The following is a 26898-nucleotide window of genomic DNA, read 5'->3' on the forward strand; positions in this document are numbered from 1 at the left end:
CGGCGGGAGGAGGCGGGGCCGGCGGGGCGAGGCGGGACCGGCGGGGCGGAACCTTCAGGCCCCGCCCCCGCGTCCTCCTCCCGCCGGGCGCAGCCGGCCTCGCTCCCCCATGTTGCGTCTGGCTCTGGCCTCCCCCTGCACCCCGCCCGCCCAGTGCTGACTCCCCAGCCGCGGAGCGCAGCCCACCCCTCCCTTCTACCTGCAGTTCCCTGCGCCAGCCTCACGCCATTCCCCCTCCAGCCACTAGCTAGGCCCTCCTAGGCCACCCTCATTGCTCCTCGCTGACAGACCCGCTCGGGCTTGGCAGTGCACTGTCCGAGGCCCCCTCCCCCACCTGCTGCGCGCCAGTCACCGACTGCTTGTCTCCTGCTTCAGACTTAGCACCCCCCGCAAGACCCCGTCCACCCCTGGGGGCCACGAGGCCCTGTTAAAAACAAGAATTTGAGCTCCTTTTTTCCACCTTAAAGACTCCGCCTACCCATTCTTTCCTTGGGGATCCCTATTCCCTCTCCTAGAGCGAATGCAACGCACCCCAACCCCCAGATGCTGCGGGTAGACACCAATGGGACAGCTGAAAGCACCCAGGCCTCTGGCAACTTTCACAATATCTGGGGAAAAGGATAGGATCACCGATTTACTTCGGGATTGTTCTCAAAAAACTAAACCCTTTTGCAGTCTCTGATTTGCTGGGTCACTAGGCATCAGCAAGCAACATTCTCTTGTTGCACTTTAAAAAAATTTTTTTGGCCCAGAATAATGTTCGAAGTTTCTTTGTTTGGCAACGTTCTTCTGTTTGAAGTCTGTCGAGCTACCCCTTGGCAGTTGGCAGTCACAATAACCCTGAGCTGGAGGCCAGACGAAAGCGGCAGTTTGGAAATACCCTAGGTTTGGCCTCCTATTCTTTCCTAGGTATTTCACCCTGCTAGCAGGCTTTGCGTGAGTAGGCTTCCGTGGAGGAAGGATTGTCTCTACCCTCCAAAGCCTTAACCTGGCCGAGCTCTTTATTGTGGAAGGGGGAGGGGAGCGGAAGAAAGGCTAGAGAGAGGGAGAAAAATAATTAAAACCAAGCCATGCACACATCTGCTGCCCAGAGCAGTACTTTTCCATCAAGGATTCTGTTCGCCTGCACATAATTTGCTCCCCCCCTCCCAATACGCAGGAGACTTGAGGAGAGAGAACTGGCTTTTCTTACCTCAAAATTCTAAAACCTGACTTGGCCAAAGATTTCTGGCACAAACTCTTCCATTCCCCCACCCCCAATCTTCTTAAATGATTTTAAAGTGCATATGAACAAAACAGTCTTTAAATTGGGCCCACACGTTTTTCTCACAGAGCTAAATTTAGGATTCCCTGAAATGGCCCTTCCAAGATCTTTTGTCAAAACTCTTTAACAATGGGGAAACTAGAGCTCAAACTGAGAGCATTCATCGGTAGTTACAATCTAACTATCTTTTTTAAAAAAATGTATATGGCCAAGACACTTAAAAAAAAACTTGCAAAAAATATTTTCGTTTGCAACTAATATGACACAGGATTAATATCCTTTAGGAGCTCTTTTTAATTGATAAGGAAATTCATAAGATTTTAATCAATAAATGGGCAAAAATAGGAAGAGGTAGTGTACAAACGAGGGGATTAACAATGATGAATAAGCCTATGAAAAATGTTCAGTCTCGCTAGTAATAGAAAAAAAAAATCAAGATACCACGTTCACCTATCAGAGTAGGAAAGATGAAAGAAAAGGTAGCATACAATGCTGACAAGAGTGATGAGATGCTCCTATACCGTTGGGAAGAGAACTTGGTAAAACCTTTTGTTGTCCATAAAAAATATTTTCTATCCATTAATCTCACTTCTTGAAATCTACTCTTTGACCCAGTAATTCCACTTGTAGGAATCCATCTCAAGGAAACACTTAGAAATGCTGACAATGATTTCATACTAAGATGCTTATTAGAGAATCATTTTTAATATAGTGAAACTGGAAACAGCCTAAATGTTCGACTTTAATGAAATACCAAATTAATTCATCTATTTGAATTGTAATAAAACCATAAAATGGCATATGGTTCAGCTATCCAGATATCATCATGTTTTGGGAAAATACTTATGTTTTTATTTTAAGAGAGAAAAGCAGGAAACAAAGCTATATACAGTCTGAACTCAACTATGTAGAAAAAAAATACATAAAAGGAAGCCTGAAAGGAAACATGCTAAAATGTTAACTGTTGTGACTGTTAGTTTCTTTATACTTTTCTACATTTTCAATACTTGGCACATGTCACTTTTAGCCTTGGGAAAAAATGGTTTATTATTTCTTTTCTGAAAAATGTAGAACCATAATACATGTTCACGATAACAAACTTGTGGAGCCCTCGTGGTGAAGTGGTTAAGCACTCAGGCTGCTGATCAAATGATCAACAATTCGAATCCCCCAGCTGCTCCTTGGAAACCCTATGGGGCAGTTCTACTCTGTCCTATAGGGTCGCTATGAGTCAGAATCCACTGTATAAAAATATAGCAATGGGTTTATAGCAAACTTAAAAGGATCCCTGGTGTTGCAGTGGTTAAGTGCTTGGCTGCTAACTCACCAGCCACTCCACTGGAGAAAGACTTAGCAATCTACTCCCATGAAGATTACAGCTTAGAAAACCCTATGGGGCAGTTCTACTCTGTCTTGTAGGGTTGCTATGAGCTGGGATCAACTTGACGGCAACAGGTTTTATAACCAGCTTGATTTGTAAGTGCATAAGTTTTTGTTTAAACTGAAAAAAAAAAAAGAAAATGAACCTGGCAATTTCACTCCTAGGTGTATACCCAAAAGACTTGAAAGCAGAGACCCAAAAAGAGACTTGTACACCAGTGTTCATTGCAGCACTATTCACAATAGCAAAAACGGGGAAACAACCTAAATGCCCATCAACAGATGAGTGGATAAACAAAATGTGGTACATATATACAATGGAATACTACTCAGCGAGTAGGAGAATGAACTCTCGATATGTGCTACAGTATGGATGGAGCTTGAAAACATCATGCTAAGTGAAATGAGCCCATCACAAAAGGACAAATATTGTATGACCTCACTTACATAAAAACACAACAAAAGGCAAATGTACAGAGACCAAAGTTTATTAGTGGTTACCAGAGTCAGAAGGGAGGGGGAGGAGGGGGAGGGGGTTAACGGTGATGGAAAAATTGCATTGCTTAAGGGTAGGGTTGCACAGCTGATGATTATAATTGCTGTCAATAAGCTGTACACTTGTAAAAAGTTGAATTGGCAAATTGTGTGATAGATATATTTACGACAATGACAAAAACAAGAAAGAACAGCTGCTGAGGCTGCTTATGTACAACCAAACACCTCATGGGTTTTGACTCCTTGGTTTAGAGGTTTAGGGTCATGGTTTCATGGGACATCCCAGTTAATTGGCCTAATAACATGTTTAGTGCTTCCGTTCCACCTCCTAGTTTGTTGCATAGTGCCTGGGCTCTTAATAACTTGCAAGTGGTTATCTAAGGCACAACAATTGGTTTCTATTCCCCTGGAGCAACAGAGGAAGAAGGAGAGTCAGGAATAGGAGGAGGTTATGGAATGTGTGGCTAATGGCCTCCATGAACAACTGTCTCCTTTGCCATGAGACCAGAAGAACTGGATGGTGTCCGGCTACCATTACTGAACAGAATTTCAAATTCTCGTGGACTCTAGACTTTCTAGAACCATGGAGGCTGAATGAACACCTGAAATTATTGCCCTGAGATAATATTTAAACCTTAAATAGAAAATATCCCCTGAAATCTTCTTAAAACCAAACAATAGTTCAGCTTAACTAGTAACAAAGCTCTGTCTTGAGCATTACGCTCTTTTAAGAACTATCTATACAAGATCAAATTGACAACAGCAACTGGAAAGATTAGATGGGAACTTTAGAGGGACAGTGAGTTTATGTTAATGAGGGAGGAACCCCTTGGAAAAGGAAGGTGAGAATGGTTGCACAACTCGAAGAATGTAATCAATGTAGCTGAATTGTACAGGTAGAAACTGTTGAACTGGTGTATGCTTTGCTATTTTTTTTTGCTGTGTATATTCTCAACAATAAAAAATAAATAAAATTTAGAAAAAAAGTTAGGTAACAATAAACTGTGTAAGTTTTAAAAAAAAGATTATTATGGAAATAAAACATCCAGAATGTAATTAATGAGAATGTTGACACATGTGAAAAATGTAACCAATGTCACAGAACAATTTGTGTAGTAATTGTTAAACGAGAACCTTAATTTGCTCTGAAAACACAATAAAATATTATTTTATAAAATTGTGTTGTGACTGGGTACAGTGTTTCTAGAATATTCTCTGGCAATATACAACAAGAGCCTCAAATTATTTGTAACCTGTGACCAAAGAATTGCCAAAGGGCATGTTTTCTAGGGAAGTATTAAGAGAAAAAAATTTTTTTTTTTTTATTCAGAGATGTGACCAGAGATAAGTGTCGAAAAATCACAGAACATGATATATGTCAGCAAAAAAGACTGAAAACCACCCAACTGTCCAAAGATGATCTTCATCTCACTCAGAGTAAAAGCCTAAGTCCTTACAAGTGGCCTACAGGATCTGCAGTTCCCCAACCCACACTTACCCCACCCTTACCTTTAGGAACTCATCTACCACTCTGGGTCACTCTACTCCAGCCACAGTGGCCTCCTTGCTGTCCCTTGAACAACCAGGCTTATATCCAACTCAGGGCCTCTGTACTTGTGATTCTTCCTATTGGGAAATCTGTTCTCCAGATATTCTCATGGATCGTTCCCTTACTTTTTCATGACTTGCATTATCACTGCCCTACCCCCTGTCCCCCTACTCGGCTTTATTTTTCTCCACCACATTTGCTGCTTCCTGGTTTTTTTTTAATATACAATATCATTTACTCATTTTAAAAATTGCTTATCTCCTCTAATGGGAAAAGAGATTTTATATATTTTCTTCACTGGTGTATCCCCTGCCCTTAGAATACAGTCTAACATACAGTCGGTGCTCAATAAATATTTGTAGAATTGAATTGCTTTGAATGTGGTCACCTGTTATGTTAAATACACATGCACAGGGGAAAAAAATTAAGGAAATACACCCAAAAGTTAATAGTGGTTACCTCTGGGCTGTTGAGATTATGAGTGATTTTAAACTTAAATTACTTTATTACTGTAAAAAGCAATAAAAGGTTTTAAAAATGTCTTGAGCAATAGATTGTTCCACATTTTCAATTTCACGGACTAGAGTAAAAAAACAGTGCTTAATGCTGAGATTTTAAAGAGACCCAAAAGGAGCCTCCCCATCTAATATCCATTTTGCCAATCTTTTTTGAGCTTTTGCTCTGTGCTAGATTCTTTGTTGGGTGCTAGGGTGCAAAGTCTCCGCCTTTCAAGGAAGGAGCTTATAGACTAGCAAGGGGAGATAGTCAAAAAGTTATAGATGCTGTGGTTGGGGTCTGTACACACTGAGGGGAAGGTGGGCAAGGGGGGCTGAGAGGTGAGACACAGGAAGGTTACGTACAGGAAGTGACATTTGAGCTGAGTCTTAAGAATTGCTCAACAACTAGATAAGGAAGAGGATGAGTTATCCATGGAAACCAATGATTCTTAAACGTCAGTGAAGATCTGAATAATCCAGAGGGGTGAGGTACTTATTAAAACATCTATTCTTAGGATCAGCCGCTAAAGATTCTGATCCAGCAGGGCTAAGGTAAAGCCTGAAAGTCTGCATTTTTAGAAATAGCTAACATCGTTTGCAGGAGCCCTGGTGGTGCAATGGTTACGCTCTCAGATCCTAACTGAAAGGTTGGTGGTTGAAACCCACGCAGCAGCTCTGTGGGAGAAAGACCTGGTGATCTGCTCCTGTAAAGATTACAGATTAGAAAACCCTATGAAGCAGTTCTACTCTGTCACATGGGGTTGCTATGAGTTGAACATCTACTCGACGGCATGTAATAAAAACAACATTGTTTGAGCACTTATATGCCAGGCAATGTTCTAAACCCTTTATATGGATTAACTCATGTATTTTTCACAAAACATCAGGAGGCAGCTGGTTATATCAACCCCACAGTGCAGCTGAGGAAACTTAGGTACAGAGATGTTAAGGAACTTGCCCACTGTCACACAGCTGGGAAGTGGCAATGTTCAAATGAGAATACAGTGTGTCTGGCTTGAGTGCTGTGCTGTTCCCTAGCTATGTCACCGCCTCTCCAACAAGTGATCAAGCACCCCATGTGATTCCAATCCTCGTGAGAAACACTGAGGTGGGAAACAGCCTGTCCCATTCTGGGAAAACCTTTTAATGACTCCTCATTGTCAATAAAATCAAGTCTAAAGTCCTTATAAGGGTTACTTAACTGTGGTGGATGCTGTGGTGTGCCACCCACATTTCACCCTCCCTCCTGACTTCAGGACTGAAACACTCATTTGCTCAGCTGCTGAAAGTGTTGATGACTCACCGCTTTCAACTGAATCCCTCTCCGGAGACTGCGTTGGGTTGAAGAGAGCTTCCTAGCCCCAAATCACATCCCCTTCTTAGGGTTGTTGTATGCCATCAGTTGAGTCGATTCCAACTCATAGCCACCCTGTAGGACAGGGTAGAGCTGCCCCATAGGGTTTCCTAGGCTGTAATCTTTATAGAAGCAGATCGCCAGGTCTTTTCTCCCTCGGAGTGACTGGTGGGTTTAAACCACCGACCTTTCAGTTAGCAGCCAAGTGCTTAACCATTGCACTACTGGGGCTCCTTCCTTCTTAGGGTAGCCCGTATGTAATGGCTAGTCAATACAGGAGTATAAAGGCTGTAACCCTTGCCCCAACTGGAGACAACTCTGAGGGGCCATCCTAGCCTCAGAGCTCTCTGGGGGCTTGGCTGAGGCTGTGTTGTGACTGTAGCACTCCAGTCATACTGAAGCTAGGAATGACATGTCCAACATCACAGCTAACATGTTTATTTACAAAAAAATCAAACCCTACCCACTGCCGTCTAGCCAATTCCAACTCATAGCGACTTATAGACACTCATAGGACAGAGTAGAACTCCCCCATAGGGTTCCAAGGAGCAGCCTGTGGATTCGAACTGCCAACCTTTTGGTTAGCAGCCAACCTCTTAACCACTGTGCCACCAGGGCTCCAACATGTTTGTTTATTGAGTGCTATATATCCACCGCCAGGCACTCCTTGGAAGCTCTGTGGGGCAGTTCTACTCTGTCCTATAGAGTCGCTATGAGTCGGAATCAACCCGACGGCACTGGGTGGTTTCTGGGATATACCAGGCCAGGTGCCCTGGTGGCACAGTGGTTTATCACTCAGCTGCTAACCAAAAGGTCAGCAGTTGGAACCCACCAGCCACTCCGTGGAAGAAAGATGTGGCGATCTGAGTCTGTAAAGATTAAAAAAAAAAAAAAAATTTTTTTTTTTTTTATCCTACGGGACAGTTTTACTCTGTCCTACAGGGCCGCTATGAGTTGGCAATAGGTTTTTTTGATATACCTGGCACTGTTCTTAAACACTTTACTCATCCTCTTTTATAGATGTTGGAACTGATACACAGACAGGTTAAGTGACTTGCCCAAAGTTAGTAAGAGGCAGTGCTGGGATTTAAACTCAGGTTTTTTTAGTCTGGCTCTAGAGTCTGTGCTTTACATGAGATCAGTTTTGCTTTTTGTTAATGTGTTAATATTTGCCTCATTAACATAACATGAAGCTTGTTATGCTAATATGGCAATGTCAGTGTAGGGTGTGTACCACGCTGGCAAAACCCAAAAACCAAACTGGTTGCCACTGATCGAGTTGATTCTAACTCATAGCGACCGTATAGGACAGAGTAGAACTGCCCCACAGGGTTTCCAAGGAGCGACTGGTGGATTTGAACTGCTGACCTTTCTTTTGGTTAGCAGTCACAGCTCTTAACCACTGCACCACCAGGGCTCCACCATGCTGGTAGAAGCACTGAGGATGCATTGGAGGAATAGACACTGGAGCAAGGGCACCAGTGAGGAGCTTCACCGCAGTAGAAAATGAAAGCTTAAACCAAGATCGTGATAATGAGGGCATAGTTGAGGGATCCAGGGACTGATTACCCAATAAGCAAGGTACACACGGGCTTACTTATTAATCTGTAGTGCACAATTTCACCTGTTTTTCAATGTGAAATTGTGTACTACAGATTAATAAGTGAATACAAGTAAGCCCGTGCGTACCTTGCTTAATGGTTAATCAGCTCCTGGGATGGATATATGTTAAGGAGATAGAAGGGACCAGGCTTGGGATTCCTCCTCTACTTTTCCCATCCCCTCTACAGCCAATTTATACCTAAAACCTTTGCTTGGGTGACCGGTGTATCACTCACTGAGAGAAGGTATAAAAAATTGGTTGCCGTTGAGGTGATTCTGACTCATAGTGGCCCTATAGGACAGAGTAGAACTGTCCCATAGGGTTTCCAAGGTTATAAATCTTTGCAGAAGCAGACTGCCACATCTTTTTCCCATGGAGCAGCTGGTGGGTTCGAACCCCTGAACTTTTGGTTAGCCGATGAGCACTTAACCATTGGGCCACCGGGGCTCCTGAGAGGAGGCATACATGGGTGTTATGGATTCAACTGTGTCCCTCAAAAATATATGTTGTAAATCCTAACTCCTATACTTGTGGAAGGAAACCCTGGTGGTGTAGTAGTTAAGTGCTATGGCTCCTAACCAAAAGGTCGGTACTTCAAATTTACCAGGCGCTCCTTGGAAACTCTATGGGGCAGTTCTACTCTGTCCTATAGGGTCCCTATGAGTTTGAAGCCAACGGCAGTGGGTTTGGTTTCTCCCATTTGGGAATAGGTTTTTCTTTGTTATGTTAATGAGGCAATGTCAGTGTAGGGTGTGTTTTAAGACAATTACTTTTGAGATATAAAATAGCAGATTAGACACAGAAGCAAGGAAGCACAGATGGGGGAAGATAGGTGCCACGCCACATGAAGATCGCCAAGGAACTGATGAACAGAAGCTGAAAAGAGACAAAGATTCTTCCCCAGAGCTGGCAGAGAGAAAAAGCCTTCCCCTAGAGCCAACACCCTGAATTCAGACTTCAAGCTTCCTAATCTGTGAGAAAATTAATTTTTGTTTGTTAAGGCCACCCACTTGTGGTATTTCTGTTGTAGCAGCACTAAGAATATAAGACACATGTCCAGTTGGATATTTGGACTTGGAGCTCAGGAGAGAAGTCTGGACTGGAGAGGCAAAGACAAGTGGTATCAGCCTGTGGGTGGCAGCTGAAATCACTGGTGTTGAATCAGATCAGCAGGGAGATTAGAACACAGAGGCCTTTCCAAGACTTATTGCACAATGTGCTAAGCCAAGGTTGAAAATTGTTGGCCCTGGTGACTAGAAAAGGGCTTGGAGGCATGTTTATTTGACCCTCACATTATTTTACATTTTTTAAAAGTATTACTTGTCAACATTCAAAAAAAAAAAAAGATTTTTACACAAAACTCACATTTCTTTTTTTTAATCCATCGAATTAAAAAAAAAATCTTATTGTGATGAAATACATAGAACAAACATTTGCCATGTCAACCCTTTTTATGTGCACAATTCAGTGACATTAACTACACTCACCGTGTTGTGTAACCATCAGTATTGTTTCCCAATATTTTCATCTATTTCCCCCGTCCACCTACCCCTAATCCATTGCCATCAAGTCAATTCAAATTCATAGTGAACCTATAGGACAGAGTAGAATGGCCCCATAGATTTCCAAGGCTGTAATTTTTTAAAAAATGTGTACTTTACATGAAGACAAAACCCATATTCCTGACTGCTTTTATACTTGGAAGATCTAGCATCACATTCCTGCATGGCAATGATTGGCCAGAGCTGAAAAGCAGCTTCCTCCTTTAGAGGGCACATCTAAAGGAGACCTATTTCTCCCTACTGTATTCCTAACACTGAGACCAAGTATCAGCTGTCTTATCATATTTTCTCTGTTTTTGTTAATAGTAGAGTTAAGAGGGAAGCCCCTGGGTAGCGCAAATGGTTAATGCGCTTGGCTGCTAACTGAAAGGTTGAAGGCTTGAGTCCAACCAGAAGCACCTCAGAAGAAAGGCCTGGCAATCTAATTCCAAATGGTCATAGCCATCGAAACCCCTGTGGAGCACACTCAGTTCTATTTTGACACACATGGGGTCTCAATGAATCAGAATCGACTCAATAGCAACTAGTTTGATTTTTTTAGAGTTAAGAAAATAGTCAAATCTTTTTTTGAACCCATGTGGAAAATGAAAGATGGAGAAGAGGGTTGCTGTTTCAAGAAAAAAGGGAAATAACATATTTCTTTGTGACTTTTCAGCACATACTATACTGTTACACATCCACTGTACTTGCATTGTTGCTGGGTGCCCTCAAGTCAATTCTGACTCATAGTGACCCCATGTGACAGAGTATAACTACCCCGTAGAGTTTTCTTGGCTGTAATCTTCACAGAAGCAGATCATCAGGTTTTCCTCCTGCAGAGCTGCTGGGTGGGTTTGAATTGCCAACCTTGTGGTTAACAGCCCAGCGCTTAGCTGTTGTGCCACCAGGGCTCCTTCTGTACTTGCATTACTCATTCCTATTACTTGCCTGGTTGAGAAGAGAAAAAGAAGGCCAAGATAAAATCTCAGGGATATTAACATTGTAGGGCTAGAAAGAGGAACTCACCAAGGATATTGAGAATAAACCAACTAGGCGGTAGGAGGATAACCAGGTGAGTGTGGTTTGGGAAGAGAGAGTTTCCCAGAGGGAGACATTCAGAGTGTTGAGTGCTACCAAGGAATCAAGAACGATGACGACTAAAGAGTAAGTTGGATTGGGCAGTTAGGAGGTCCACAGTTACCTACACTAGAGCCCTTTTAGTGTGGCTTGAGAAGGATGGAAGCCTAGGGTGTGAGGAGAAGGAGCCCTGGTAGAGCAATGGTTAAGCGCTGGGCTGCTAACCCAAAAGTCAGTGGTTCAAACCCACCAGCTGCTCCATGGGAGAAAGATGTGTCAGTTTGCTTCCGTAAAAATTACAGCTTTGGAAACCCGACGGGGCAGTTCTACTTTGTCCTATAGGGTCAGTATGAGTTGGAACGGACTTGAAGGCAGCAGGTAGGGGGTGAGGGAGATGTTAGAATCAGGGAAGCCTATTGATCAAACAATTACTTCGAGAAGATCTACTGAAGGGGAGGTGGAGGACAGAGGGAAGTTGGATTTCTTGACTTGGATTTTTGTTTTTCTGAAAGCTATAATAGATTGAGGATGCAGCAACATAGCCAGTAGGTTGAAAATACAGGGAAGAAGGGGTATTAACTGATCCTGTGGCTTGAAATGAGACAGGACAGGATAAAATCAAAAGGTCAGGCAAAGGGATTATACCTCATCCTTTGAGAGGAGAGGGAGAGAGATGTGAAGACCTCAAGGCTGACGGAGTTCACCCCTGACGGCCTCACTGTTTTCTGCGAAGCAGGAGGCAAGGTCAACTGCTGGAAGAGTAGAGTGATAAGGGGGAGGAGGAGGGTAGGGACTTGAGTGCTGGCCAAGGTTAATGTTTTCACCATTCCCTCCAAAGGGGCTTTTGGAAACAGGAGAAACAAGAGCATTATGTTGCCTAGGAAACGCAGTGGCTTGCTAAAGAAACAGTAGGTTGCTTTTATCTTATTAACCCATTCATCTCTGTTGTCACCTAAAAGAGAGCTGGTGAGTAGGGGTGAAAGCAGAGAAAATTCTGCTCTACAGGACACACAGTGGGCACTCTCTGTAGCCTAGGAAAATTAGGAGTAGCCCAGGGACAGGGGATTTAAACAAAATGGGGGACCATCCAATGAGAGGCAGGCAGTAATGTGTCAAGGACAAATTTTCCCTGTTTACTTGTGTTTGTGGTGTGTCCATAGACACACAAACAGATACACAGACACACACACGCACATATGCACATACCTCTGCAGGTGTATAGGTGATCCCACCTGTGTGACGCTGTCTCCTTGTCTGTTCACCCCTTTTATAAGATACCACGCAGATGGAATTAGGACCTACCCTGCTCTAGTAGGAGCCCTGGTGGCACAGCGGTTAAGAGCTCAGCTGCTAACAAAAAGATCAGCAGTTTAAATCTACCAGCTGCTCCTTGGAAACCCTATGGGGGCAGTTCTACTCTGTTCTATACGGTTGCTATGAGTTACAATTGACTGGCCTGCAACAGGTTTTTTTTTTTTCTTTTTCTGCTCCAGTATGACCTCATTTTAACCTAACCAATAACATCTTCAAGGAAAGAACCTACTTCCAAACAAGGTCGCATTCATAGATACAGGGGTTAGGACGTCATGATATCTTTTTGGGGGACACAATTCAATCCGTAACACTGGATAAAAGGGTATGGGTGAATGTTTAGTAGCCAAAGGAGTATGGGCTGTGGTGGATAGGGCAAATTAGCCCTCTCATTAACAAGAATGGTTTTGAAGGAGTGGTTCTGGGCAAAAGCCCAATGGTGGGTGGCTTATTTTCCTAGGGGGAGAGAGCAGGAAGCAAGGATACATATAAACAATGCTTTTGAGAAGTTTGGTTTTATAGGGGAGCAGCAAAATGTGACAGTAGCTAGAAGGAAGATTTGGGGTCAAAGGAGGGGGTTTTAAAAGAGAACAAACACTAGAGCATGTTTACTTGCACATAGATATGATTAAGAGGAGTCCCTGGGTAATGTAAACAGTTAACCTGCTGGGCTGCTAACCAAAAGGTTGAAAGTTCGAGTCCACTCAAGGTGCCTTGGAAGAAAGGTCTGGCACTCTACTTCCAAAAAATTAGCCATTGAAAACTCTGTGGAGCTCTGGAGCCATGGAGGGTGGATGAACTCCTGAAACTATTGCTCTGAGATAATCTTTCAATCTTAAACCAAAAATACCCCCTGAAGTCTTCTTAAAACCAAACAATAGTTTAGCTTAACGAGTAAAGAATGTCTGCCTTGAACATTCTGCTTATTCAAGATCTGGATTAAACTGACAACAGGAACTTGAAAAATTAGGAAACTTAAGTGGCAGTGAATTTATGTTAATGGGAGAGGAACAACTCAGAAAAGAAGGATGACAATGGTTACACAACTCGAAGAATGTAATCAATGTCACTAAATTGTACATGTAAAAACTGTTGAATTGAAGCAAAAGCTAAAAACTTTCCTGAATACATCCAAACACTTTGAGGGACAGAGTAGCAAGGGCAGGGGTCTGGGGACCATGTTTTCAGGGGGCATCTAGGTCAATTGGCATAACAAAGTTTATTAAGAAAATGTTCTGTGTCCCACTTTGGTGTCTTCTGGGGTCTTAAAAGCTTGCAAGTGGACATCTAAGACGCAACCCACTTGTAGCAAAGGAGAATGAAAAACATCAAAGACACGAGGAAAATGCTAGCCCAAGAGACTAAAGGTCCACATAAACCAGAGACTCCCCCAGCCTGAGACCACAAGAACTAGATGGTGCCTGGCTACCACAAATGACTGTCTTGACAGGGAACACAACAGAGAGTCCCTGATGGAGCAGGAGAAAAGTGTGGAGCAGAACTCAAAATCACATAAAAAGACCAGACTTAATAGTCTAAGACTGGAGGAACCCTTGGAGCAATGACCGCTCTGTTAGCCGGGAACTGAAACCTTTCCCACAGCCCACTCTTCAAAGAATAGACAGGACTGTAAAACAAAAAAATAACACATGTGAGGAGTGTGCTTCTTAGTTCAATCAGATACATGAGACTAAATGGGTGGCTCCTATCCGGAGGCAGGATGAGAAGGCAGGAAGGGACAGGAATTGATTGAACGGACACAGGGAACCCAGGGTGGAAAGGGGGGACTGTGCTGTCTGTCACATTGTGGGGATTTCAACTAATGTCACAAAAAAAGTGTATGAATTTTTGTATGACAAATTAACTTGGGGCTGTAAACTTTCAACTAAAGCACAATTAAAAAAAACCGTTGAATTTGTGTATATTTTGCTGTGTAATTCTCAGCAACAACAAAATAAACAAAATTTTTTTTAAAAAAGAAGAAAAAGAAAACCCTATGGCGCAAAGTTCTATTCCAACACACATCAGGTTGCCCTGAGTCAGAATACGCTCAACAGAAATTGTTATTTATTTTTTACTTATGATCAAGTAGAAAGGATGTAATTAATATGCAGGAGAGAGAGGGGATTATTGAAGGAGCCGAAGTCTTGAAAATATGTGAGGCAAAGGGATGCAAAGTCCAAAGGAAAGAACTGGCCTTTGATAGCAGGAGGGACACTCCCTGCACTGTACTAAGGAGGAAAACAAAGAATGCAGCTGCAGATAGGGTTGGTGAGTTTGGTGGTGGAAAGACGGAGGAGTTTCCATCTAATGGCTTCTATTTTCTTCATGCAGTACAACACAAGGGCATCAGTTGAGGATGAGAATAGAGAGGGGGCACTGGAGATTTGAAGAGAGTGGAGATGGTTTGATAAGGACCCTTCCGGAGAGCGGGGGTGGGAGAGAAAATGGACTGTGGGCGTGTAGTACAATTGTGAGGCAACTCTGTCCATTTGTGACTCAAGGGCAAATATTTTAAAATGAGACCAGCGCAGCAGAAAGTGCTGTACTTTCTACACCAATGTTCAATTATTTATGTGAATTAAGGAGTAGGGGGACAGTTGGCTTTAACCAGGGTTGGGCTTTTGAAAAAGTCTACTGTGTGACCAAGAGAGAGGATGGCAGATGCAGGATGGAGGAAAAGATGGTTGGAGGTGAAGAAGGTCATGGAAGTGAAAAGTCAGGATGTAGAATGGCTATCCATGTAGATCAGATGTCAAAGTCACCGAGAATCATGAACCCGAATCAGTGTTGGGAGGACAACTGAGCCTGGAGGAAAAGACTCCCCCAGTAGAACTTAAACTACCTGTTCCAGGCTCCTGCAGCATGCTGGGAGGGAGACACAGATCCCCTGGGCACTCTGAGACTCTACCTCTCTGACATTTGCGCTGGCTCAGGGGATCTAGCACTTCCTTGGGCTGGCCTGCACCACACACTCTACTCCTCCCACTCTCAGAGGCTTCCACTCTCAGATATTCCAGCTCTAAGCTCTCAAGAACCTAGAATTTTTAGAAACAAAGACTTCTTTACTCTCTTCCTAGGACAAGTAAAAACCAGACCTCTATATCATAAAGCCCTGGTGACTCTTTTTTTTAAACTTTTATTGTGCTTTAAGTAAAAGTTTACAAATCAAGTCAGTCTCTCATACAGAAATTTATATACACCTTGCTATGTACTCCTAATTGCTCTCCCCCAAATGAGACAGCACACTCCTTCTCTCCACCCTGTATTCGCCATGTCCATTCAGCCAGTTTCTGTCCCCATCTGCCTTCTCATCTCCCCTCCGTACAGGAGCTGCCACCATAGTCTCATGTGTCCACGTGAGCCAAGAAGCTCACTCTTTGCCCTGGTGACTCTTTGTGACAAGATTGAGAATGAAGAGAAAAACAAATTTTATTTAGTGATGAACCTACAGCAGAGAAGACAGGGGACAGCTAATTTCTCAATTAGGTTATCCTGCCACACAGGAAAAAAAAAATCAAGCAAGAAATGTTCTAGGATTTTAACCCTAGATATTTCTAGTTGGTGGGATAGTTTCTTTAGCAAGCCACTGCGTTTCCTAGGCAACATGAGAAGATGCATCTAAAAGCCAAAGAATGTCAAGAAATGCCTGGAGCTGCCAGAAACTGGAAGAGACAAGAAGCAGACAGAGAGAGCATGGCCCTGCCGACACCCTGAATTCAGACTCCTAGGCTCCAGGACTGTGAGACAAAAAAATTTCTGTTCTTTAAAACCACCCACTTTGTGGTATTTTGTTATGGCAGCCCTGGGAAAATAAGACACCCACACATAAAAGCAAATCAACATACTCCCACCTAACAGAATGCAACTAACCTACGTACAAAGGCGAGTGTTCTCACCCTCTCTCCATAAGGAGAGCGGAGGCTCAAAGCCCCATCCATTGCCATATCCATCTCTGGGTGATGTTAGGTCTCAATATCACCTTGAAATCTTATAACACAGAGACTGTGATGGTTCAGGTTATGTGTCAATGTCCCTGGGCCATGATTCTCAGGGGTTTGGCAGTTACATAATGATGTAATTTGGCAGACATTGGACTGATTGCTCTTCCATAAAGTAATCACCTCCATTATGAGATCTGCTAAGAGTAGCCAATCAGCTGTAAAGGGAGTTTCCTCAGAGGTGTGGCCTGCATCCAAAATATGTGGACATTCTGGCAAAGCTCTCTGGCTTTTTTTCTGCTCTGGATCCTGAATGCGGCTCATCATCATCTGAACTCCGGTTCTTGGGACTTGAACCAGTAGCCTGCCATCTGATCTGCCGATCTTTGATTCATCAGTCTCTGCAGCCCACGAGCCAGCAGTCCACTGTCTGACCTTCTAATCTTGGGTTCATCAGCCCCTGCAGTTATGTTAGTCAGGAGAAGTCTCCAGCCTGATGCCTGACCCATGAACTTGGGACTTGCCAGTCTCTACAACTGCATGAGCCATTTCCTTGATATAAATCTCTCTGTATGTATGTATATATATATACCAAAAACCAAACCCATTTTCTTTGAGTCAGTTCTGACTCATAGTGACCATATATATATAAATATATATATATGGTCACTTCACTGGTTTTGCTTCTCTAGAGAACCCAGCCTAAGACAAGGACTAAATTAAAAATTCACTATCATCAACACACCTTATAGAAACTAGTAGGAGTAGGAGAAGGGAAAAGGGGAAAATCATTAAAGTAGTCAATAAATAAATACTGCATATACATAATATAGCAAGCAAGAAAATATGAGTAGCTACTTTGTTTCTCATATCCACAATTGGTCAAGAAGCTGTGTTTGATATTTACAACTTCCTTCCTCTAGCACCCGTTCCATGTTCATTTTGCCCTTGGCTGGCATCTCACGTGGTTTTTTCCAAGAGGACCCAAACTTTTATTTCAAAGGAGCCTGAGTCCTTGATGATCCATTCTGTATTGGGTTGCCTCTACTCTTTTGTTAGCTTGTACCACTGTATGATGGTGGCACCAGGCAGCACTCACAGGATCTGCAGAATGCCAGACATACTCCTCTCTGCCCCCATTGTATAACAGTAACCCTACTCCCTGTTAATAATCAGGGTATTCCCACCCCCCTTTTCCCTGTTGGTTCAGTGGTACAAGAAACTCAAAGTGGCCAGGTGACAGTCTCAACTTTCAGTTCAGTGGAACCATTATTGCGCCCCCTGGTGGAAGCAATCCTCTGTTGAATACTAAAACCTCTAGACCAGCGGAGTCCAAAGTTGCAATACCAAAAAGCCCAACCAAATCCATTGCCTTCCAGTCGATTCTGACTCATAGCGACCCTACAGGACAGAGTAGAACTGCCCCATAGGGTTTCCAAGGAACAGCTGCTAGATTCGAACTGCCAACCTTTTAGTTAGCAACCACAGCTTTTTTTTTTTAATTAATTTTTATTGTGCTTTAAGTGAAAGTTTACAAATCAGGTCAGTCTCTCTTACAAAAATTTACATACACCTTGTTATACACTCCTAATTGCTCTCCCTCTGATGAGATAGCACAGTACTTCCCTCCCCTGTCTCTCCTCATGTACATTCGGGTAGCTCTGGCCACCTCTGCCCTCTCATCTCCCCTCCAGACAGGAGATGCCAACAGAGTCTCATGTGTCGACTTGATCTGAGAAGCTTGTTCTTCACCAGTCTCATTTTCCAGTCCAATCCCTGTCTGAAGAGTTGGCTTTGGGAATGGTTCCTGCCCTGGGGTAACAGAAGGTCTGGGGTCCATGGCCTCCAGGGTTCCTCCAGTCCCAGTCAGACCATTAAGTCTGGTCTTTTTACGAGAATTTGGGTTCTGCATCCCACTGCTCTCCTGCTCCCTCAGGGTTTCTCTGTTGAGTTCCCTGTCAGGGCAGTCATCGGTTGTGGCCGGGCACCGTCTAGCTCTTCTGGTCTCAGGCTGATGTAGTTTCTAGTTTATGTGGTCCTTTCTGTCTCTTGGGCTCATAATTATTTTGTGCCTTTGGTGTTCTTCATTCTTCCTTGTTCCAGGTGGGTTGAGACCCATTGATGCATCTTAGATGGCCACTTGTTAGTGTTTAAGACCCCAGACACCACTTTCCAAAGTGGGATGCAGAATGTTTTCTTAACAGACTTTATTATGCCGGTTGACTTAGATGTCCCCTGAAACCATGGTCCTCAAACCCACCCCCCTCACCCCCCGCTATGCTGGCCTTTGAAGTGTTCAGTTTTTAAAGGAAACTTCTTTGTTTTTGGTTTAGTCCATTTGTGTTCACTTCTCCTTTATTGTGTATCATCTTTCCCTTCACCTAAAATGAAACTTATCTAGTATCTAATTAGTGCATACCCCTCTCCCTCCCTCCCACCTTCCCCCCTCTCGTAACCATCAAAGAGTATTTTCTTCTCTGCTTAAACTGTTTCTCCAGCTCTTATAATAGTGGTCTTATACAATATTTGTTCTTTTGCAATTGACTGATTTCACTCAGCATAATGTCTTCCAGATTTCTCCATGTTATGAAATGTTTCATGGATTCAACATTGTTCTTTATCAATGCGTGGTATTCCATTGTGTGAATATACCATGGTTTATGTATCCATTCATCCATTGATGGGCACCTTGGTTGCTTCCAACTTTTTGCTATTGTAAACAGTGCTGCAATAAACATGGGTGTGCATATATCTTTTCGTGTAAAGGCTCTTATTTCCCTAGGATATAATCCAAGGAGTGGGATTGCTGGATCGTAAAGTAGTTCTATTTCTAGCTTTTTAAGGAAGTGCCAAATTGATTACCAAAATGGTTGTACCATTTTACATTCCCACCAGCAGTGTATAAGTGTTCTAGTCTCTCCACAACCTCTCTAACATTTATTATTTTGTGTTTTTTGGATTAATGCCAGCCTTGTTGGAGTGAGAGGGAATCTCATTGTACTTTTGATTTGCATTTCTCTAATGGCTAATGATCGAGAGCATTTCCTCATGTGTTTGCAACCATAGCTTTTAACCACTATGCCAGCAGGGCTCTAAAGTTGCATAAGAGATAGCATTTTTTTTTTTTTTTTGGTTAGGGAGTCATTAGGGCAATACTAAGAGGTATGTCTGCAGATTCCACCCTTAGTTCCTGTGCCTATATTTCCAGCTATGAGAGAAACAACACTATATATTGGGCACTGGTTCAGAGTATATATCGTATCCTGTTAAACAGTATTCCAGCCTAGGGGACTGTGTTCTAATTGGAGCCGTAACTGAGTCTTCAATGGGACATTCCACCCATCTGTGAGGCCAGCTGCTTCTGGTTGATGGAGTACATAAGATTAATGAATCCTTTGAGGTTCATCTTCTCTTCTGTATAACGGATTCCTCCGTGAAAAGCATCGTGTAGGGGCACCGTAATGGCAAAAAGGCATGCTTCTGCCAGAACCAACGTCCATGAATTTACTGAATGTCTTATTTGCCATCAAATAGCAAGGATTCTGGGGAGGGATAGAGAGTGACTTCTAATGGGTACCAACAAAAACCCATTGCTGTCCAGTCGACTCCAACTTGTAGTGACTGTATAGGACAGAGTAGTAGAACTGCTGCATGGGGTTTCCAGGGCTGTAATCTTTATGAAAGCAGACTGCCACATCTTTCTCCCACAGAGCGGCTGGTGGGTTCGAACCGCCGACCTTTTGGTTAGTAGCCAAGTACTTTAACCGTTGTGCCACCAGGGCTTCTTCCTAATGGGTACAAGGGGATGTAAATGCCCTAAAATTAGATTGTGGTGATAGTTGCACAAGCCTGTGAATGTAAACAAACTATTTAATTGTACGCTTTAAAACACACAAAAAACCTGTTGTCAGTGAGTGGATTCCGACTCATAAAAAGCCTGTAGGACAGAGTAGAACTGCCCAATAGGGTTTCCAAGGATGTAATCTTTATGGAAGCCTATTGCCACATCTTTCTCCAGAGGAGTGGCTGCTGGGTTTGAACCATCGACCTTTCGGTTAGCAGTGGAGCACTTAACCACTGAGCCACCAGGGTTCCTTATCATACACTTTTTTTCTTATTGTACACTTTTAAGTGGTGGATTTTAACTTATGTTAAATTTCATGTTATATAAATTACATTCCTTTGTCAGAGTTTTTCCTGTAACTAAAATTCTTCATAAACGTAATTTGAATGACTGCATAAGATATAATCATATATTTACTATAATTTATTTGACCCTATTTTGCATATTTAGGCTTTGTCATGGATTGAATTGTGTCCCCCCAAAATACATGTCAACTTGGTTAGGCCATGATTCCCAGTATTGTGTGGTTGTCCTCCATTTTGTGATTGATATAATTTTCCAATACGTTGTAAATCCTAATCTCTGCCTGTGATTCATGAGAAAAGATTGGATTATGTTGAAGAGGATTAGGGTGGAATGTAACACCCCTGCTCAAGTCACATCCCTGATCCAATGTAAAGGCAGTTTCTCTGGGGTGTGGCCTGCACTACCTTTTATCTTACAAGAGATGAAAGGAAAGGAAAGCAAGCAGAGAGTGCGGGACCTCATACCACTAGGAAAGAAGCACTGGGAGCATAGTGCATCCTTTGGACCCAGGGTCCCTGCGCTGAGAAGTTCATTGACCAGGGGAAGATTGATGACAAGGACCTTCCTCCAGAGCTGACAGAGAAAGAAAGCCTTCCCCTGGAGCTGATGCCCTGAATTTGGACTTGTAGCCTACTAGATTGTGAGAGAATAAACTTCTGTTTGCTGAAGCCATCCACTTGTGGTATTTCTGTTACAGCAGCATTAGATGACTAAGACAGGCTTATTTGCAATTTTTCTTCATGAATAACCACTCTGCAATGAACACTATGTGCACAAATTATTTTTCCTATTTCTGATTATTTCCTTAGATAAACTTCCTAAAATGAAACTCCTGGGTCAAAAGTTATGGTGATTTCTAAAATTAGAGCTATTGGATAAAAGGCTAAAGATACTATTAATGCACTTGGGTATACCAATGGATATACTAACTGGCAATTTATGAGAGTACAAGTCCTACAGTGCTCTCCTCACCAATACTTCGCAGGATTGTCTTTTCAAGTTGTACTGTATTTCCTATGCAATATTTGCATATTTATACTAAAAAAATTCATTGTTTACCTGAAACTCAAATTTAACTGGGTGTCCTCCGTTTTATCTGGCAACCCTATATAAGTTGGATATCCAAATCCTCTTCTTTTTTTGAGGTAAATACCCATTGTTTGGAAATCCCTGGATGGTGCAAATGGTTAACACACTTGTCTGCTAACTGAAAGGTTGGCAGTTCAAGTCTACCCAGAGGCACCTTGGAAGAAAGGGCTGGTGATCTACTTCTGAAAAATCAACCATTAAAAATCTTATTGAGCATGGTCCTACTCTGACATACACGGGGCTGCCATGAGTTGGAATCAACTCGCCAGCAGCTGGTACAACTGGTACCCACTGTGGGAGTCTGGAAGGCAAGGCCTCACCTCTGGCCATGGAACCCAAGAGATCCACATACTGCCTCTTCACACGCCCTGGGTGGTTAGGACACCAGTAGAGGAACTAGGCTCCCATTAAAGACTTTGAATCTTGAGATGTTTATACCAAAAGTGGTAGTTTTGAATTTATTCATAGAAAGTGCACCCAGCAGAGTCCCCAGCAACCTATGTCGGATCAGTGGAGTCCAGAGGCAGCCGAGTCTTGTGGTGGTGGTACCTAGAGGTGGCTGCTGTCAATGGTGACATACTAACCAAGCTGGCAAGCTGGCCCTGTGGCATGGCCTTGACTGGGATTCCTGCTGCTCAGCCTACCTTGCTTCCTGTACGTATCTCTAGCCTGGTTCATCTGCCTTCCTGCTGATTCTGTGAAATGCCTAATAATTTGCTTAAATCAGGGAAAGTAGGTTTCTGTTATTTGCAACCAAGAATCCTGAAAGTTATAGCGACAAACCCAGATAGACCCAAAAAATTGAAATATGGTAGCATATTTCCCCCCGGAAATTTTATACACCTAAAAATTGGTCATTTTAAAAAAGATACTCTCATACTCAGAATGATTATTGGCTGAGGGATGCTGTTGTTAGTTGCTGTGGAGTTGGCTCCCGACTCACGGGGACCCCATGCACAATGGAATCAGACCTGTTGTGGTCCATAGGGTTTTCATTGGCTCATTTTTTGGCAGTAGATTGCCAGGCGTTTCTTCCTAGTTTGTTTTGGTCTGGAAGCTCTGCTCCAACCTGTTCAGCATCATAGCAACATGGTGGTGGCTGGGCTTGAGGTGCACTGTTGTTAGTTGCCATCAAGCCATTTCCGACTCATGGAGACCCCATGTGTGCAGAGTAGAACTGTTCCATATGGTTTTTAAGGTTGTGACCTTTTAGGAGCAGATCACCAGGCCTGTCTTCTGAGGAGCCTCCGGTTGGGTTTGAACTGCAAACCTTTTGCCTAGTAGTCAAATGCAAACCATTTGCATCACCCAGGGACCAAACCCACTGCCGGTGAGTTGATTCGGACCCATAGCGACCCCATAGGGTTTCCCAGGCTATAAATCTCTTTGGAGGCAGACTGCCACATCTCTGTCCCGTGGAGTCGCTGGTGATTTCCAACCACCCACCTTTTGGTTAACCACTGCACCGCATGGAAGATGAAAATTCTACCATTGAACCACCACTTGGAATTTCCCAAAATAAGCACTAGATGGTGCTATGAGGTAACCCGTTCTTTCTTTTTTAATATACAGTAAAACTTGAGAAAGCTGGAACCTGTGTAAAGCAGAAAATCTGTCAGAGCAGGAAAACTCAAATGCAGTACTTTCCACTAAAACTAGAGATAGAAAAGTGGTAAGACTGCACCCTGTCAAAGGTGGAAAACTTTCAAGACCCGGAGAAACAAGCAGTCCCACTGAGTTCCGTCTCTCACAGGTTTCACTTTATAAGACTTTAATAGAAAATGGAATAATAAAAAAAAAGAAAATGGAATACAGATTATAAAATACAACCATTCAATTTTTTATACAAGTACTCCAATATTCTAAATTGTGGACAAGATATTTATTCACTTGCTAAATAAAACACATGTAACTAGAGATGCTGAACGATTCTGTTAGACTTTGACTAAATTCTCTAAAGAATAAAATGGTGAAAACTCAAAATGGCCTCAGTTATGTATGGCCTTATCTATTTAGTATTTATTATAGATGTTAAAATGATCATGGTTAATATCAATTTAAGCATTGACACAATACCATTTAGTCCCAACATTAGCAACCAAATGCAAGTATCAGAGAAGTGGGTGTTTATGGCATCAGGTTACAAAGAAGCTTTATTCAAAACCATCTTTGTCGAACTTTTAATAGTGGAACAAAAGCCAAATGAATCTAAACAATACAAGAAGCTAGTGTTGCTAATTGTACACATTTTGTCATACGTATATTATTATTTTTGTTTTTCTCTTTATATGAAAACTTAAATATACTATAACTGATATACTACCTTGTAGTTTTATCATTCTACAAACAAGTGTCTTGGTAATTAAGTAGCATATTAACGTCATAAACCCAGTAATTACCTCTTATGTCAAGAAAACCAAACCAAACCAAACCCGTTGCCATTGAGTCAATTTCGACTCATCGTGACCTTATAGGACAGAGTAGAACTGCCCCATAGGGTTTCCAAGGAGCGCCTGGTGGAATCAAACTGCTGACCTTTTGGTTAGCAGCAGTAGCTCATATGTCAAAGGTCTATTATTATTCACTGACTGGGAACTTTTCATTTTTATGTGTGTGTTACAGGGTTAAGAAATAGATCAGTAGAAATATTTTTTTCTCTTAGTAAGTTTTCCTTTTTTTACTGGAGCTGGATTTGGGGTATAAAATAAGGCAGGGTTCAGCAATTTTACATTTTATCCAAGTAAAAAGATCTTGAAGAATACAATGATGGCAAATAATTTTACTCTTATAGCACAAATCCTCAAATAAATTAAATGATTTTGCTACATAGGAAAAAAAAAACCCAAGTATAATGCTTTACACAAAAAATTTAAGACACATCAATGAGCAGCAAATGTAAGCAAGTGAAGTCATCAGAACAGTGAACTGTCCTCCCTCTATCCAGCTTTTACAAACACAGTCTTCACTGCCTAAGCAAATAAATTGTAGTTTCTTCATAGTCCTTCATCGGTCTTTTAATATGACGCTGATCTGGCTGTTGATTTGATGATATAATAGGGTGTTAGACTGGTTTCTCTCCCCATATTTCCTCACAGCACATTTTAGATTCTTGTTTTCTTCCAAAACCATGTCTGCTTTTTTCTAGATGGATGTTTTTCCGAAGTGACTGGTTGATTGTTTAAAACACCTATTCTCATGCTTTCAGTGGCTCTTCACTGTTTTCTTTGTTCTTTCTTCCACTTGGAAAAGCTTCCACTCTTGCCTCTTTCTTATCAGGATCTTGTTGTTAGTGTCCATGTTTAAACCAAGATAAGAAGAGATTCCTGGGAGACCTCACTGAGGTCACTGTAGCCCCTGAGGATTCATTCACGGCCAACTGTCGCTAACACTTTCTCCTATATCCAATTTAGCTTCAGTTTCCATTTCAATATGGTCACCATTAGGTTGATCTTGAGAAACAATTGTTCTAGCTCTTTCTTTTACTTTCTGCTACTTTTGCTGCTGCCTTCATTAGAGAGATAGATTTTTTTACTTATACGCAATTCACATAGCTCCTCATTTTTTCATCATGTGGTTGTAGTGAAGTGTTGAAACAAGGAATGGAACGCACCTTTCTGAGAGACTATCATGAGTCATTTCCTTTTTAAAGATGTATATGAGTATTTGGAGCCCTGGTGGCGCAGTGGCTAAGAGCTACGGCTGCTAACCAAAAGGGCAGCAGTTCAAAATCACCAGCCACTCCTTAGAAACCTTTTGGGCAGTTCTACTCTGTCCTATACGGTCACTGTGAGTCGGAATTAACTCAATGGCACTATATAATTTGGTTAAAGATGTCTGTTTCCTTAATATTGCCATTTTCCACATAAAGAGCCACAGCCTAAATTTTAATTAAATTCTGTTAAGTCTTCATGGAGTTTGTCACGTTCCTATTCAGCTGAAGCTCAAATCATTAGGGCTGATTCCCAAGGTGTAATTTGTTCATCACTTTCACGCTGTGCATCAAGGGTTTTTCCTGCTGCAATTCTTGTCAAAAACTGACATATATGTATATAGTTCTCAGTCGATAAGCTGTTAGACTGAACCAAAACCAAAAACTCATTGCCCTTGAGTCGATTCTGACTCACAGACCTTATAGGACAGAGTAGAACTGCCCCATAGGGTTTCCAAGGCTGTAATCTTCGTGAAAGCAGACTGCCACATCTTTCTCCCACGGAACGGCTGATGGATTCAAACCACTGACCTTGCAGTTAGCAGCTGAGCAATTAACCACTGTGCCACCAGGGCTCTTAGACTGGACAGTCCATGAATAATAGCCTTGGCCCTGTTGTGGGTCCAGTGGAAGTACTCTGAGCCACTATTGTGGAATTCCCGGCAAAGACAGAGGTATCCACCCAACTGCCATGGAGCTGGTCTCAGCTATCAGGCCCGTTGTCTTCCTTCTTCTTGGGGGCCCCCACCTGCACCTGGCACTCAAGTAGCTCCTGACACTAGAGCTGCTTCTAGCCGTCTCTCGCCTTTCACGCCATCAGCTCCTTGGGAGGCTCTGAATCCTTACTATCCGCATGCCCCCTGGGCAAGAAGAGTCCTCCTAGTAACACATTCTTGATTGTGGCATGTGAACAAATGACTAGGGTTAAGGAATAATGAAAAAACAAAAACCAAACCCAGTGCCATCGCGTCGATTCCAACTCACAGAGGGCAGAGTAGAACTGTTCCATAGAGTTTCCAAGGAGCGCCTGGCGGATTCTAACGGCGCACCCTTTGGTTAGCAGCCGTACCACTTACCCACTACGCCACCAGGGTTTCCGGGTTAAGGAATACCCAACCCAACTACCATTTATTAACAGTCCCTGGGTGGTGCAAACGGTTTGTGCTGGACTACTAACCTAAAGGTTGGCGGTTGGAATGCACCCGGCAGCACTATTGAAGAAAGGCCTAGCGATCTGCTTCCGTGAAGATTGTTGTTGTTAGGGGCCTTCGAGTCAGTTCTGACTCATAGCGACCCTATGTACAACACAACGAAACACTGCCCAGTCCTGCACCATCCTCACAATCGTTATTCTTGAGGCCATCCTTGCAGCCACTGTGTCAATCCATTGGGTTGAGGGTCTTCCTCTTTTTTCACTGGCCCTTTCCTTTACCAACCATGATGTCCTTCTCCACGGACTGATCCCTCCTAATAACATGTCCAAAGTATGTGACACATAGTCTTGCCATCCTTGCTTCTAAGGAGCATTTTGGCTGTACTCCTTCCAAGACAGATTTGTTTGTTCTTTTGGCAGTCCATGGTGTATTCAATATTCTTTGCCAACACCACAATTCAAAGGTGTCAATTCTTCTTCAATCTTATTTTTTCATAGTTCAGCTTTCACATGCATATGAGGCAATTGAAAACACCATGGCTTGGGTCAGGCTCACCGTAGTCTTCAAGGTGACATCTTTGCTTTTCAACACTTTAGAAAGGTCTTTTGCAGCAGATTTACAGCCAGGAAAACCCTATGGAGCAGTTTCACTCTGTAGCACATGGGGTCACCTTGAGTCAAAATCAACTCCAGGGTAATGGATTTGGTTTTTTAGATACGAATACTTGCATAAGTTATCTCCATGTTTCAATGAAGGTGCAGAAAAAAAAGCAAAAATGGTAATG

The 26898-nt window shown here is 42.6% G+C and overlaps 1 pseudogene; it reads right to left on the reverse strand.

The window, feature by feature from the left end:
- Positions 1–268: 268 nt before the first annotated feature.
- Positions 269–25815, reverse strand: LOC126068681 (telomeric repeat-binding factor 1-like; annotated as a pseudogene).
- Positions 25816–26898: the final 1083 nt, after the last annotated feature.

The sequence above is a fragment of the Elephas maximus genome, chromosome X, assembly GCF_024166365.1.
Source record: "Elephas maximus indicus isolate mEleMax1 chromosome X, mEleMax1 primary haplotype, whole genome shotgun sequence".
In the NCBI taxonomy this organism is placed as follows: domain Eukaryota; kingdom Metazoa; phylum Chordata; class Mammalia; order Proboscidea; family Elephantidae; genus Elephas; species Elephas maximus.